This window comes from Symphalangus syndactylus, chromosome 23, assembly GCF_028878055.3.
Source record: "Symphalangus syndactylus isolate Jambi chromosome 23, NHGRI_mSymSyn1-v2.1_pri, whole genome shotgun sequence".
In the NCBI taxonomy this organism is placed as follows: Eukaryota; Metazoa; Chordata; class Mammalia; order Primates; family Hylobatidae; genus Symphalangus; species Symphalangus syndactylus.
The window spans coordinates 3,097,142-3,110,908 of NC_072445.2; positions in this window are offsets into that span (position 1 = coordinate 3,097,142).

A 13,767-nucleotide genomic window follows, 5' to 3' on the forward strand; every position below is an offset into this window, starting at 1 on the left:
CGCTCCAAATGTCCAGTTGCATTTTCTACAGAAAGAGTGTTCAGATCTACTCAATCAAAAGTATGGTTTAATTCTGTTAGCTGAATGCACAGATCAGAAAGAAGTTTCCCCGAATGATTCTGTGAAGTTTATATTTGAAGACATTCCTTTTTCAACTATTACCCTCTTAGCGCTCCGAATCTCCACTTGCATTTTCTACAAAAAGAGTGTTTCATAACTGCTCAATCAAAAATATGTTTTATCTCTGTTAACTGAATTTACAGATCAGAAATAAGTTTCACAGAATGCATCTGTGTAGTTTTTATTTGAAGATATTCTTTTTCCCAATGTAGGCCTCTTAGCGCTTAGCATGTCCAATTGCAGTTTCTACAGAAAGAGTGTTTCAGAATGGCTCAATCAAAAGTAAGGTTCAACTCTGTTAGTTGAATGCACAGAACAGAAAGAATTTTCACAGAATGCTACTGTGTAGTTTATATTTGAATATATTCCTTTTTCCACTATTACCCTCTTAGCGCTCCGAATGTCCACTTGAATTTTCTACAGAAAGAGTGTTCAGAACTGAGCAATCAAAAGTATGGTTTAATTCTGTTAGCTTAATGAACATATCAGAAATAAGTTTCACACAATGCTTCTGTGCAGTTTTTATTTGAAGATATTATTTTTCCCAATAGAGGCCTCTTAGCGCTCAGAATGTCCAATTGCAGTTTCTACAGAAAGAGTGTTTCAGAAAGGCTCAATCAAAAGTAAGGTTCAACTCTGTTAGTTGGATGCACAGAACAGAAAGAAATTTCATACAATGCTTCTGTGTAGTTTATATTTGAACATATTCTTTTTTCCACTATTACCCACTTAGCGCTACGAATGTCCAGTTGCATTTTCTACAGACAGAGTGTTTCAAAACTGCTCAATCAAAATTATGGTTTAACTCTGTTAGCTGAATGCTCAGATCAGAAAGAAGTTTCACAGAATGCTTCTGTGTAGTTTATATTTGAATATATTCCTTTTTCCACTACTACTCTCTTAGCGCTCCAAATGTCCAGTTGCATTTTCTACAGAAGGAGTGTTCAGATCTGCTCTATCAAAAGTATGGTTTAACTCTGTTAGCTGAATGCACAGAGCAGAAAGAAGTTTCACAGAATGATTCTGTGTAGCTTATATTTGGAGACATTCCTTTTTCCACTATTACCCTCTTAGCGCTCCGAATCTCCACTTGCATTTTCTACAGAAAGAGTGTTTCAGAACGGCTCAATCAAAATTAAGGTTCAAATCTTTTAGTTGAACAAACAGAACAGAAAGTAGTTTCACACAATTCTTCTGTGTAGTTTTTATTTGTAGATATTCTTTTTCCCAATATAGGCCTCTTAGCGCTCAGAATGTCCAATTGCAGTTTCTACAGAAAGAGTGTTTCAGAACGGCTCAATCAAAAGTAAGGTTCAACTCTGTTAGTTGAATGCACAGAACAGAAAGAATTTTCACAGAATGCTACTGTGTAGTTTATATTTGAATATATTCCTTTTTCCACTATTACCCTCTTAGCGCTCCGAATGTCCAATTGCATTTTCTACAGAAAGAGTGTTCAGAACTGCACAATCAAAAGTATGGTTTCAATCTGTTAGCTTAATGAACATATCAGAAATAAGTTTCACACAATGCTTCTGTGTTGTTTTTATTTGAAGATATTATTTTTCCCAATAGAGGCCTCTTAGCGCTCAGAATGTCCAATTGCAGTTTCTACAGAAAGAGTGTTTCAGAAAGGCTCAATCAAAAGTAAGGTTCAACTCTGTTAGTTGAATGCACAGAACAGAAAGAAATTTCATACAATGCTTCTGTGTAATTTATATTTGAACATATTCTTTTTTCCACTATTACCCACTTAGCGCTACGAATGTCCAGTTGCATTTTCTACAGACAGAGTGTTTCAAAACTGCTCAATCAAAAGTATGGTTTAACTCTGTTAGCTGAATGCTCAGATCAGAAAGAAGTTTCACAGAATGCTTCTGTGTAGTTTATATTTGAATATATTCCTTTTTCCACTACTACTCTCTTAGCGCTCCAAATGTCCAGTTGCATTTTCTACAGAAAGAGTGTTCAGATCTGCTCAATCAAAATAATGGTTTAACTCTGTTAGCTGAATGCACAGATCAGAAAGAAGTTTCACAGAATGATTCTGTGTAGTTTATATTTGGAGACAGTCCTTTTTCCACTATTACCCTCTTAGCGCTCCGAATCTCCACTTGCATTTTCTACAAAAAGAGTGTTTCATAACTGCTCAATCAAAAATATGTTTTATCTCTGTTAACTGAATTTACAGATCAGAAATAAGTTTCACAGAATGCATGTGTGTAGTTTTTATTTGAAGATATTCTTTTTCCCAATGTAGGCCTCTTAGCGCTTAACATGTCCAATTGCAGTTTCTACAGAAAGAGTGTTTCAGAACGGCTCAATCAAAAGTAAGGTTCAACTCTGTTAGTTGAATGCACAGAACAGAAAGAATTTTCACAGAATGCTACTGTGTAGTTTATATTTGAATATATTCCTTTTTCCACTGTTACCCTCTTAGCGCTCCGAATGTCCACTTGCATTTTCTACAGAAAGAGTGTTCAGAACTGCGCAATCAAAAGTATGGTTTAACTCTGTTAGCTTAATGAACATATCAGAAATAAGTTTCACACAATGCTTCTGTATAGTTTTTATTTGAAGATATTATTTTTCCCAATATCGGCCTCTTAGCGCTCACAATGTCCAATTGCAGTTTCTACAGAAAGAGTGTTTCAGAAAGGCTCAATCAAAAGTAAGGTTCAACTCTGTTTGTTGAATTCACAGAACAGAAAGTAGTTTCATACAATGCTTCTGTGTAGTTTATATTTGAACATATTCTTTTTTCCACTATTACCCACTTAGCGCTACGAATGTCCAGTTGCATTTTCTACAGACAGAGTGTTTCAAAACTGCTCAATCAAAAGTATGGTTTAACTCTGTTAGCTGAATGCTCAGATCAGAAAGTAGTTTCACAGAATGCTTCTGTGTAGTTTATATTTGAATATATTCCTTTTTCCACTACTACTCTCTTAGCGCTCCAAATGTCCAGTTGCATTTTCTACAGAAAGAGTGTTCAGATCTGCTCAATCAAAAGTATGGTTTAACTCTGTTAGCTGAATGCACAGATCAGAAATAAGTTTCACAGAATGATTCTGTGTAGTTTATATTTGGAGACATTCCTTTTTCCACTATTACCCTCTTAGCGCTCCGAATCTGCACTTGCATTTTCTACAGAAAGAGTGTTTCAGAACGGCTCAATCAAAACTAAGGTTCAACTCTTTTAGTTGAACAAACAGAACAGAAAGTAGTTTCACACAATTCTTCTGTGTAGTTTTTATTTGTAGACATTCTTTTTCCCAATATAGTCCTCTTAGCGCTCAGAATGTCCAATTGCAGTTTCTACAGAAAGAGTGTTTCAGAACGGCTCAATCAAAAGTAAGGTTCAACTCTGTTAGTTGAATGCACAGAACAGAAAGAAGTTTCATACAATGCTTCTGTGTAGTTTATATTTGAACATATTCTTTTTTCCACTATTACCCACTTAGCGCTACGAATGTCCAGTTGCATTTTCTACAGACAGAGTGTTTCAAATCTGCTAAATCAAAAGTATGGTTTAACTCTGTTAGCTGAATGCTCAGATCAGAAAGAAGTTTCACAGAATGCTTCTGTGTAGTTTATATTTGAATATATTCCTTTTTCCACTACTACGCTCTTAGCGCTCCAAATGTCCAGTTGCATTTTCTACAGAAAGAGTGTTCAGATCTGCTCAATCAAAAGTATGGTTTAACTCTGTTAGCTGAATGCACAGATCAGAAAGAAGTTTCACAGAATTATTCTGTGTAGTTTATATTTGGAGACATTACTTTTTCAACTATTACCCTCTTAGCGCTCCGAATCTCCACTTTCATTTTCTACAAAAAGAGTGTTTCATAACTGCTCAATCAAAAATATGTTTTATCTCTGTTAACTGAATTTACAGATCAGAAATAAGTTTCACAGAATGCATCTGTGTAGTTTTTATTTGAAGATATTCTTTTTCCCAATGTAGGCCTCTTAGCGCTTAGCATGTCCAATTGCAGTTTCTACAGAAAGAGTGTTTCAGAACGGCTCAATCAAAAGTAAGGTTCAACTCTGTCAGTTGAATGCACAGAACAGAAAGAATTTTCACAGAATGCTAGTGTGTAGTTTATATTTGAATATATTCCTTTTTCCACTATTACCCTCTTAGCGCTCCGAATGTCCACTTGCATTATCTACAGAAAGAGTGTTCAGAACTGCGCAATCAAAAGTATGGTTTCAATCTGTTAGCTTAATGAACATATCAGAAATAAGTTTCACACAATGCTTCTGTGTAGTTTTTATTTGAAGATATTATTTTTCCCAATAGAGGCCTCTTAGCGCTCAGAATGTCCAATTGCAGTTTCTACAGAAAGAGTGTTTCAGAAAGGCTCTATCAAAAGTAAGGTTCAACTCTGTTAGTTGAATGCACAGAACAGAAAGAAATTTCATACAATGCTTCTGTGTAATTTATATTTGAACATATTCTTTTTTCCACTATTACCCACTTAGCGCTACGAATGTCCAGTTGCATTTTCTACAGACAGAGTGTTTCAAAACTGCTCAATCAAAAGTATGGTTTAACTCTGTTAGCTGAATGCTCAGATCAGAAAGAAGTTTCACAGAATGCTTCTGTGTAGTTTATATTTGAATATATTCCTTTTTCCACTACTACTCTCTTAGCGCTCCAAATGTCCAGTTGCATTTTCTACAGAAAGAGTGTTCAGATCTGCTCAATCAAAAGTATGGTTTAACTCTGTTAGCTGAATGCACAGATCAGAAAGAAGTTTCACAGAATGATTCTGTGTAGTTTATATTTGGAGACATTCCTTTTTCCACTATTACCCTCTTAGCGCTCCGAATCTCCACTTGCATTTTCTACAGAAAGAGTGTTTCAGAACGGCTCAATCAAAACTAAGGTTCAACTCTTTTAGTTGAACAAACAGAACAGAAAGAAGTTTCACACAATTCTTCTGTGTAGTTTTTATTAGTAGACATTCTTTTTCCCAATATAGGCCTCCTAGCGCTCAGAATGTCCAATTGCAGTTTCTAGAGAAAGAGTGTTTCAGAACGGCTCAATCAAAAGTAAGGTTCAACTCTGTTATTTGAATGCACAGAACAGAAAGAAGTTTCATACAATGCTTCTGTGTAGTTTATATTTGAACATATTCTTTTTTCCACTATTACCCACTTAGCACTACGAATGTCCAGTTGCATTTTCTACAGACAGAGTGTTTCAAAACTGCTCAATCAAAAGTATGGTTTAACTCTGTTAGCTGAATGCTCAGATCAGAAAGAAGTTTCACAGAATGCTTCTGTGTAGTTTATATTTGAATATATTCCTTTTTCCACTACTACTCTCTTAGCGCTCCAAATGTCCAGTTGCATTTTCAACAGAAAGAGTGTTCAGATCTGCTCAATCAAAAGTATGGTTTAACTCTGTTAGCTGAATGCACAGGTCAGAAAGAAGTTTCACCGAATGATTCTGTGTAGTTTATATTTGAAGACATTCCTTTTTCCACTATTACCCTCTTAGCGCTCCGAATCTCCACTTGCATTTTCTACAAAAAGAGTGTTTCATAACTGCTCAATCAAAAATATGTTTTATCTCTGTTAACTGAATTTACAGATCAGAAATAAGTTTCACAGAATGCATCTGTGTAGTTTTTATTTGAAGATATTCTTTTTCCCAATGTAGGCCTCTTAGCGCTTATCATGTCCAATTGCAGTTTCTACAGAAAGAGTGTTTCAGAACGGCTCAATCAAAAGTAAGGTTCAACTCTGTTAGTTGAATGCACAGAACAGAAAGAATTTTCACAGAATGCTACTGTGTAGTTTATATTTGAATATATTCCTTTTTCCACTATTACCCTCTTAGCGCTCCGAATGTCCACTTCCATTTTCTACAGAAAGAGTGTTCAGAACTGCGCAATCAAAAGTATGGTTTAACTCTGTTAGCTTAATGAACATATCAGAAATAAGTTTCACACAATGCTTCTGTGTAGTTTTTATTTGAAGATATTATTTTTCCCAATATCGGCCTCTTAGCGCTCACAATGTCCAATTGCAGTTTCTACAGAAAGAGTGTTTCAGAAAGGCTCAATCAAAAGTAAGGTTCAACTCTGTTAGTTGAATGCACAGAACAGAAAGAAGTTTCATACAATGCTTCTGTGTAGTTTATATTTGAACATATTCTTTTTTCCACTATTACCCACTTAGCGCTACGAATGTCCAGTTGCATTTTCTACAGACAGAGTGTTTCAAAACTGCTCAATCAAAGTATGGTTTAACTCTGTTAGCTGAATGCTCAGATCAGAAAGTAGTTTCACAGAATGCTTCTGTGTAGTTTATATTTGAATATATTCCTTTTTCCACTACTACTCTCTTAGCGCTCCAAATGTCCAGTTGCATTTTCTACAGAAAGAGTGTTCAGATCTGCTCAATCAAAAGTATGGTTTAACTCTGTTAGCTGAATGCACAGATCAGAAAGAAGTTTCTCCGAATGATTCTGTGAAGTTTATATTTGAAGACATTCCTTTTTCCACTATTACCCTCTTAGCGCTCCGAATCTCCACTTGCATTTTCTACAAAAAGAGTGTTTCATAACTGCTCAATCAAAAATATGTTTTATCTCTGTTAACTGAATTTACAGATCAGAAATAAGTTTCACAGAATGCATCTGTGTAGTTTTTATTTGAAGATATTCTTTTTCCCAATGTAGGCCTCTTAGCGCTTAGCATGTCCAATTGCAGTTTCTACAGAAAGAGTGTTTCAGAACGGCTCAATCAAAAGTAAGGTTCAACTCTGTTAGTTGAATGCACAGAACAGAAAGAATTTTCACAGAATGCTAGTGTGTAGTTTATATTTGAATATATTCCTTTTTCCACTATTACCCTCTTAGCGCTCCGAATGTCCACTTGCATTTTCTACAGAAATAGTGTTCAGAACTGCGCAATCAAAAGTATGGTTTCAATCTGTTAGCTTAATGAACATATCAGAAATAAGTTTCACACAATGCTTCTGTGTAGTTTTTATTTGAAGATATTATTTTTCCCAATAGAGGCCTCTTAGCGCTCAGAATGTCCAATTGCAGTTTCTACAGAAAGAGTGTTTCAGAAAGGCTCTATCAAAAGTAAGGTTCAACTCTGTTAGTTGAATGCACAGAACAGAAAGAAATTTCATACAATGCTTCTGTGTAATTTATATTTGAACATATTCTTTTTTCCACTATTACCCACTTAGCGCTACGAATGTCCAGTTGCATTTTCTACAGACAGAGTGTTTCAAAACTGCTCAATCAAAAGTATGGTTTAACTCTGTTAGCTGAATGCTCAGATCAGAAAGAAGTTTCACAGAATGCTTCTGTGTAGTTTATATTTGAATATATTCCTTTTTCCACTACTACTCTCTTAGCGCTCCAAATGTCCAGTTGCATTTTCTACAGAAAGAGTGTTCAGATCTGCTCAATCAAAAGTATGGTTTAACTCTGTTAGCTGAATGCACAGATCAGAAAGAAGTTTCACAGAATGATTCTGTGTAGTTTATATTTGGAGACATTTCTTTTTCCACTATTACCCTCTTAGCGCTCCGAATCTCCACTTGCATTTTCTACAGAAAGAGTGTTTCAGAACGGCTCAATCAAAACTAAGGTTCAACACTTTTAGTTGAACAAACAGAACAGAAAGAAGTTTCACACAATTCTTCTGTGTAGTTTTTATTAGTAGACATTCTTTTTCCCAATATAGGCCTCCTAGAGCTCAGAATGTCCAATTGCAGTTTCTAGAGAAAGAGTGTTTCAGAACGGCTCAATCAAAAGTATGGTTCAACTCTGTTAGTTGAATGCACAGAACAGAAAGAAGTTTCATACAATGCTTCTGTGTAGTTTATATTTGAACATATTCTTTTTTCCACTATTACCCACTTAGCGCTACGAATGTCAAGTTGCATTTTCTACAGACAGAGTGTTTCAAAACTGCTCAATCAAAAGTATGGTTTAACTCTTTTAGCTGAATGCTCAGATCAGAAATAAGTTTCACAGAATGGTTCTGTGTAGTTTATATTTGAATATATTCCTTTTTCCACTACTACGCTCTTAGCGCTCCAAATGTCCAGTTGCATTTTCTACAGAAAGAGTGTTCAGATCTACTCAATCAAAAGTATGGTTTAATTCTGTTAGCTGAATGCACAGATCAGAAAGAAGTTTCCCCGAATGATTCTGTGAAGTTTATATTTGAAGACATTCCTTTTTCAACTATTACCCTCTTAGCGCTCCGAATCTCCACTTGCATTTTCTACAAAAAGAGTGTTTCATAACTGCTCAATCAAAAATATGTTTTATCTCTGTTAACTGAATTTACAGATCAGAAATAAGTTTCACAGAATGCATCTGTGTAGTTTTTATTTGAAGATATTCTTTTTCCCAATGTAGGCCTCTTAGCGCTTAGCATGTCCAATTGCAGTTTCTACAGAAAGAGTGTTTCAGAATGGCTCAATCAAAAGTAAGGTTCAACTCTGTTAGTTGAATGCACAGAACAGAAAGAATTTTCACAGAATGCTACTGTGTAGTTTATATTTGAATATATTCCTTTTTCCACTATTACCCTCTTCGCGCTCCGAATGTCCACTTGAATTTTCTACAGAAAGAGTGTTCAGAACTGAGCAATCAAAAGTATGGTTTAATTCTGTTAGCTTAATGAACATATCAGAAATAAGTTTCACACAATGCTTCTGTGCAGTTTTTATTTGAAGATATTATTTTTCCCAATAGAGGCCTCTTAGCACTCAGAATGTCCAATTGCAGTTTCTACAGAAAGAGTGTTTCAGAAAGGCTCAATCAAAAGTAAGGTTCAACTCTGTTAGTTGGATGCACAGAACAGAAAGAAATTTCATACAATGCTTCTGTGTAGTTTATATTTGAACATATTCTTTTTTCCACTATTACCCACTTAGCGCTACGAATGTCCAGTTGCATTTTCTACAGACAGAGTGTTTCAAAACTGCTCAATCAAAATTATGGTTTAACTCTGTTAGCTGAATGCTCAGATCAGAAAGAAGTTTCACAGAATGCTTCTGTGTAGTTTATATTTGAATATATTCCTTTTTCCACTACTACTCTCTTAGCGCTCCAAATGTCCAGTTGCATTTTCTACAGAAGGAGTGTTCAGATCTGCTCTATCAAAAGTATGGTTTAACTCTGTTAGCTGAATGCACAGAGCAGAAAGAAGTTTCACAGAATGATTCTGTGTAGCTTATATTTGGAGACATTCCTTTTTCCACTATTACCCTCTTAGCGCTCCGAATCTCCACTTGCATTTTCTACAGAAAGAGTGTTTCAGAACGGCTCAATCAAAATTAAGGTTCAAATCTTTTAGTTGAACAAACAGAACAGAAAGTAGTTTCACACAATTCTTCTGTGTAGTTTTTATTTGTAGATATTCTTTTTCCCAATATAGGCCTCTTAGCGCTCAGAATGTCCAATTGCAGTTTCTACAGAAAGAGTGTTTCAGAACGGCTCAATCAAAAGTAAGGTTCAACTCTGTTAGTTGAATGCACAGAACAGAAAGAATTTTCACAGAATGCTACTGTGTAGTTTATATTTGAATATATTCCTTTTTCCACTATTACCCTCTTAGCGCTCCGAATGTCCAATTGCATTTTCTACAGAAAGAGTGTTCAGAACTGCACAATCAAAAGTATGGTTTCAATCTGTTAGCTTAATGAACATATCAGAAATAAGTTTCACACAATGCTTCTGTGTTGTTTTTATTTGAAGATATTATTTTTCCCAATAGAGGCCTCTTAGCGCTCAGAATGTCCAATTGCAGTTTCTACAGAAAGAGTGTTTCAGAAAGGCTCAATCAAAAGTAAGGTTCAACTCTGTTAGTTGAATGCACAGAACAGAAAGAAATTTCATACAATGCTTCTGTGTAATTTATATTTGAACATATTCTTTTTTCCACTATTACCCACTTAGCGCTACGAATGTCCAGTTGCATTTTCTACAGACAGAGTGTCTCAAAACTGCTCAATCAAAAGTATGGTTTAACTCTGTTAGCTGAATGCTCAGATCAGAAAGAAGTTTCACAGAATGCTTCTGTGTAGTTTATATTTGAATATATTCCTTTTTCCACTACTACTCTCTTAGCGCTCCAAATGTCCAGTTGCATTTTCTACAGAAAGAGTGTTCAGATCTGCTCAATCAAAATAATGGTTTAACTCTGTTAGCTGAATGCACAGATCAGAAAGAAGTTTCACAGAATGATTCTGTGTAGTTTATATTTGGAGACAGTCCTTTTTCCACTATTACCCTCTTAGCGCTCCGAATCTCCACTTGCATTTTCTACAAAAAGAGTGTTTCATAACTGCTCAATCAAAAATATGTTTTATCTCTGTTAACTGAATTTACAGATCAGAAATAAGTTTCACAGAATGCATGTGTGTAGTTTTTATTTGAAGATATTCTTTTTCCCAATGTAGGCCTCTTAGCGCTTAACATGTCCAATTGCAGTTTCTACAGAAAGAGTGTTTCAGAACGGCTCAATCAAAAGTAAGGTTCAACTCTGTTAGTTGAATGCACAGAACAGAAAGAATTTTCACAGAATGCTACTGTGTAGTTTATATTTGAATATATTCCTTTTTCCACTGTTACCCTCTTAGCGCTCCGAATGTCCACTTGCATTTTCTACAGAAAGAGTGTTCAGAACTGCGCAATCAAAAGTATGGTTTAACTCTGTTAGCTTAATGAACATATCAGAAATAAGTTTCACACAATGCTTCTGTATAGTTTTTATTTGAAGATATTATTTTTCCCAATATCGGCCTCTTAGCGCTCACAATGTCCAATTGCAGTTTCTACAGAAAGAGTGTTTCAGAAAGGCTCAATCAAAAGTAAGGTTCAACTCTGTTTGTTGAATTCACAGAACAGAAAGTAGTTTCATACAATGCTTCTGTGTAGTTTATATTTGAACATATTCTTTTTTCCACTATTACCCACTTAGCGCTACGAATGTCCAGTTGCATTTTCTACAGACAGAGTGTTTCAAAACTGCTCAATCAAAAGTATGGTTTAACTCTGTTAGCTGAATGCTCAGATCAGAAAGTAGTTTCACAGAATGCTTCTGTGTAGTTTATATTTGAATATATTCCTTTTTCCACTACTACTCTCTTAGCGCTCCAAATGTCCAGTTGCATTTTCTACAGAAAGAGTGTTCAGATCTGCTCAATCAAAAGTATGGTTTAACTCTGTTAGCTGAATGCACAGATCAGAAATAAGTTTCACAGAATGATTCTGTGTAGTTTATATTTGGAGACATTCCTTTTTCCACTATTACCCTCTTAGCGCTCCGAATCTGCACTTGCATTTTCTACAGAAAGAGTGTTTCAGAACGGCTCAATCAAAACTAAGGTTCAACTCTTTTAGTTGAACAAACAGAACAGAAAGTAGTTTCACACAATTCTTCTGTGTAGTTTTTATTTGTAGACATTCTTTTTCCCAATATAGTCCTCTTAGCGCTCAGAATGTCCAATTGCAGTTTCTACAGAAAGAGTGTTTCAGAACGGCTCAATCAAAAGTAAGGTTCAACTCTGTTAGTTGAATGCACAGAACAGAAAGAAGTTTCATACAATGCTTCTGTGTAGTTTATATTTGAACATATTCTTTTTTCCACTATTACCCACTTAGCGCTACGAATGTCCAGTTGCATTTTCTACAGACAGAGTGTTTCAAATCTGCTAAATCAAAAGTATGGTTTAACTCTGTTAGCTGAATGCTCAGATCAGAAAGAAGTTTCACAGAATGCTTCTGTGTAGTTTATATTTGAATATATTCCTTTTTCCACTACTACGCTCTTAGCGCTCCAAATGTCCAGTTGCATTTTCTACAGAAAGAGTGTTCAGATCTGCTCAATCAAAAGTATGGTTTAACTCTGTTAGCTGAATGCACAGATCAGAAAGAAGTTTCACAGAATTATTCTGTGTAGTTTATATTTGGAGACATTACTTTTTCAACTATTACCCTCTTAGCGCTCCGAATCTCCACTTTCATTTTCTACAAAAAGAGTGTTTCATAACTGCTCAATCAAAAATATGTTTTATCTCTGTTAACTGAATTTACAGATCAGAAATAAGTTTCACAGAATGCATCTGTGTAGTTTTTATTTGAAGATATTCTTTTTCCCAATGTAGGCCTCTTAGCGCTTAGCATGTCCAATTGCAGTTTCTACAGAAAGAGTGTTTCAGAACGGCTCAATCAAAAGTAAGGTTCAACTCTGTCAGTTGAATGCACAGAACAGAAAGAATTTTCACAGAATGCTAGTGTGTAGTTTATATTTGAATATATTCCTTTTTCCACTATTACCCTCTTAGCGCTCCGAATGTCCACTTGCATTATCTACAGAAAGAGTGTTCAGAACTGCGCAATCAAAAGTATGGTTTCAATCTGTTAGCTTAATGAACATATCAGAAATAAGTTTCACACAATGCTTCTGTGTAGTTTTTATTTGAGGATATTATTTTTCCCAATAGAGGCCTCTTAGCGCTCAGAATGTCCAATTGCAGTTTCTACAGAAAGAGTGTTTCAGAAAGGCTCTATCAAAAGTAAGGTTCAACTCTGTTAGTTGAATGCACAGAACAGAAAGAAATTTCATACAATGCTTCTGTGTAATTTATATTTGAACATATTCTTTTTTCCACTATTACCCACTTAGCGCTACGAATGTCCAGTTGCATTTTCTACAGACAGAGTGTTTCAAAACTGCTCAATCAAAAGTATGGTTTAACTCTGTTAGCTGAATGCTCAGATCAGAAAGAAGTTTCACAGAATGCTTCTGTGTAGTTTATATTTGAATATATTCCTTTTTCCACTACTACTCTCTTAGCGCTCCAAATGTCCAGTTGCATTTTCTACAGAAAGAGTGTTCAGATCTGCTCAATCAAAAGTATGGTTTAACTCTGTTAGCTGAATGCACAGATCAGAAAGAAGTTTCACAGAATGATTCTGTGTAGTTTATATTTGGAGACATTCCTTTTTCCACTATTACCCTCTTAGCGCTCCGAATCTCCACTTGCATTTTCTACAGAAAGAGTGTTTCAGAACGGCTCAATCAAAACTAAGATTCAACTCTTTTAGTTGAACAAACAGAACAGAAAGAAGTTTCACACAATTCTTCTGTGTAGTTTTTATTAGTAGACATTCTTTTTCCCAATATAGGCCTCCTAGCGCTCAGAATGTCCAATTGCAGTTTCTAGAGAAAGAGTGTTTCAGAACGGCTCAATCAAAAGTAAGGTTCAACTCTGTTAGTTGAATGCACAGAACAGAAAGAAGTTTCATACAATGCTTCTGTGTAGTTTATATTTGAACATATTCTTTTTTCCACTATTACCCACTTAGCGCTACGAATGTCCAGTTGCATTTTCTACAGACAGAGTGTTTCAAAACTGCTCAATCAAAAGTATGGTTTAACTCTGTTAGCTGAATGCTCAGATCAGAAAGTAGTTTCACAGAATGCTTCTGTGTAGTTTATATTTGAATATATTCCTTTTTCCACTACTACTCTCTTAGCGCTCCAAATGTCCAGTTGCATTTTCTACAGAAAGAGTGTTCAGATCTGCTCAATCAAAAGTATGGTTTAACTCTGTTAGCTGAATGCACAGATCAGAAATAAGTTTCACAGA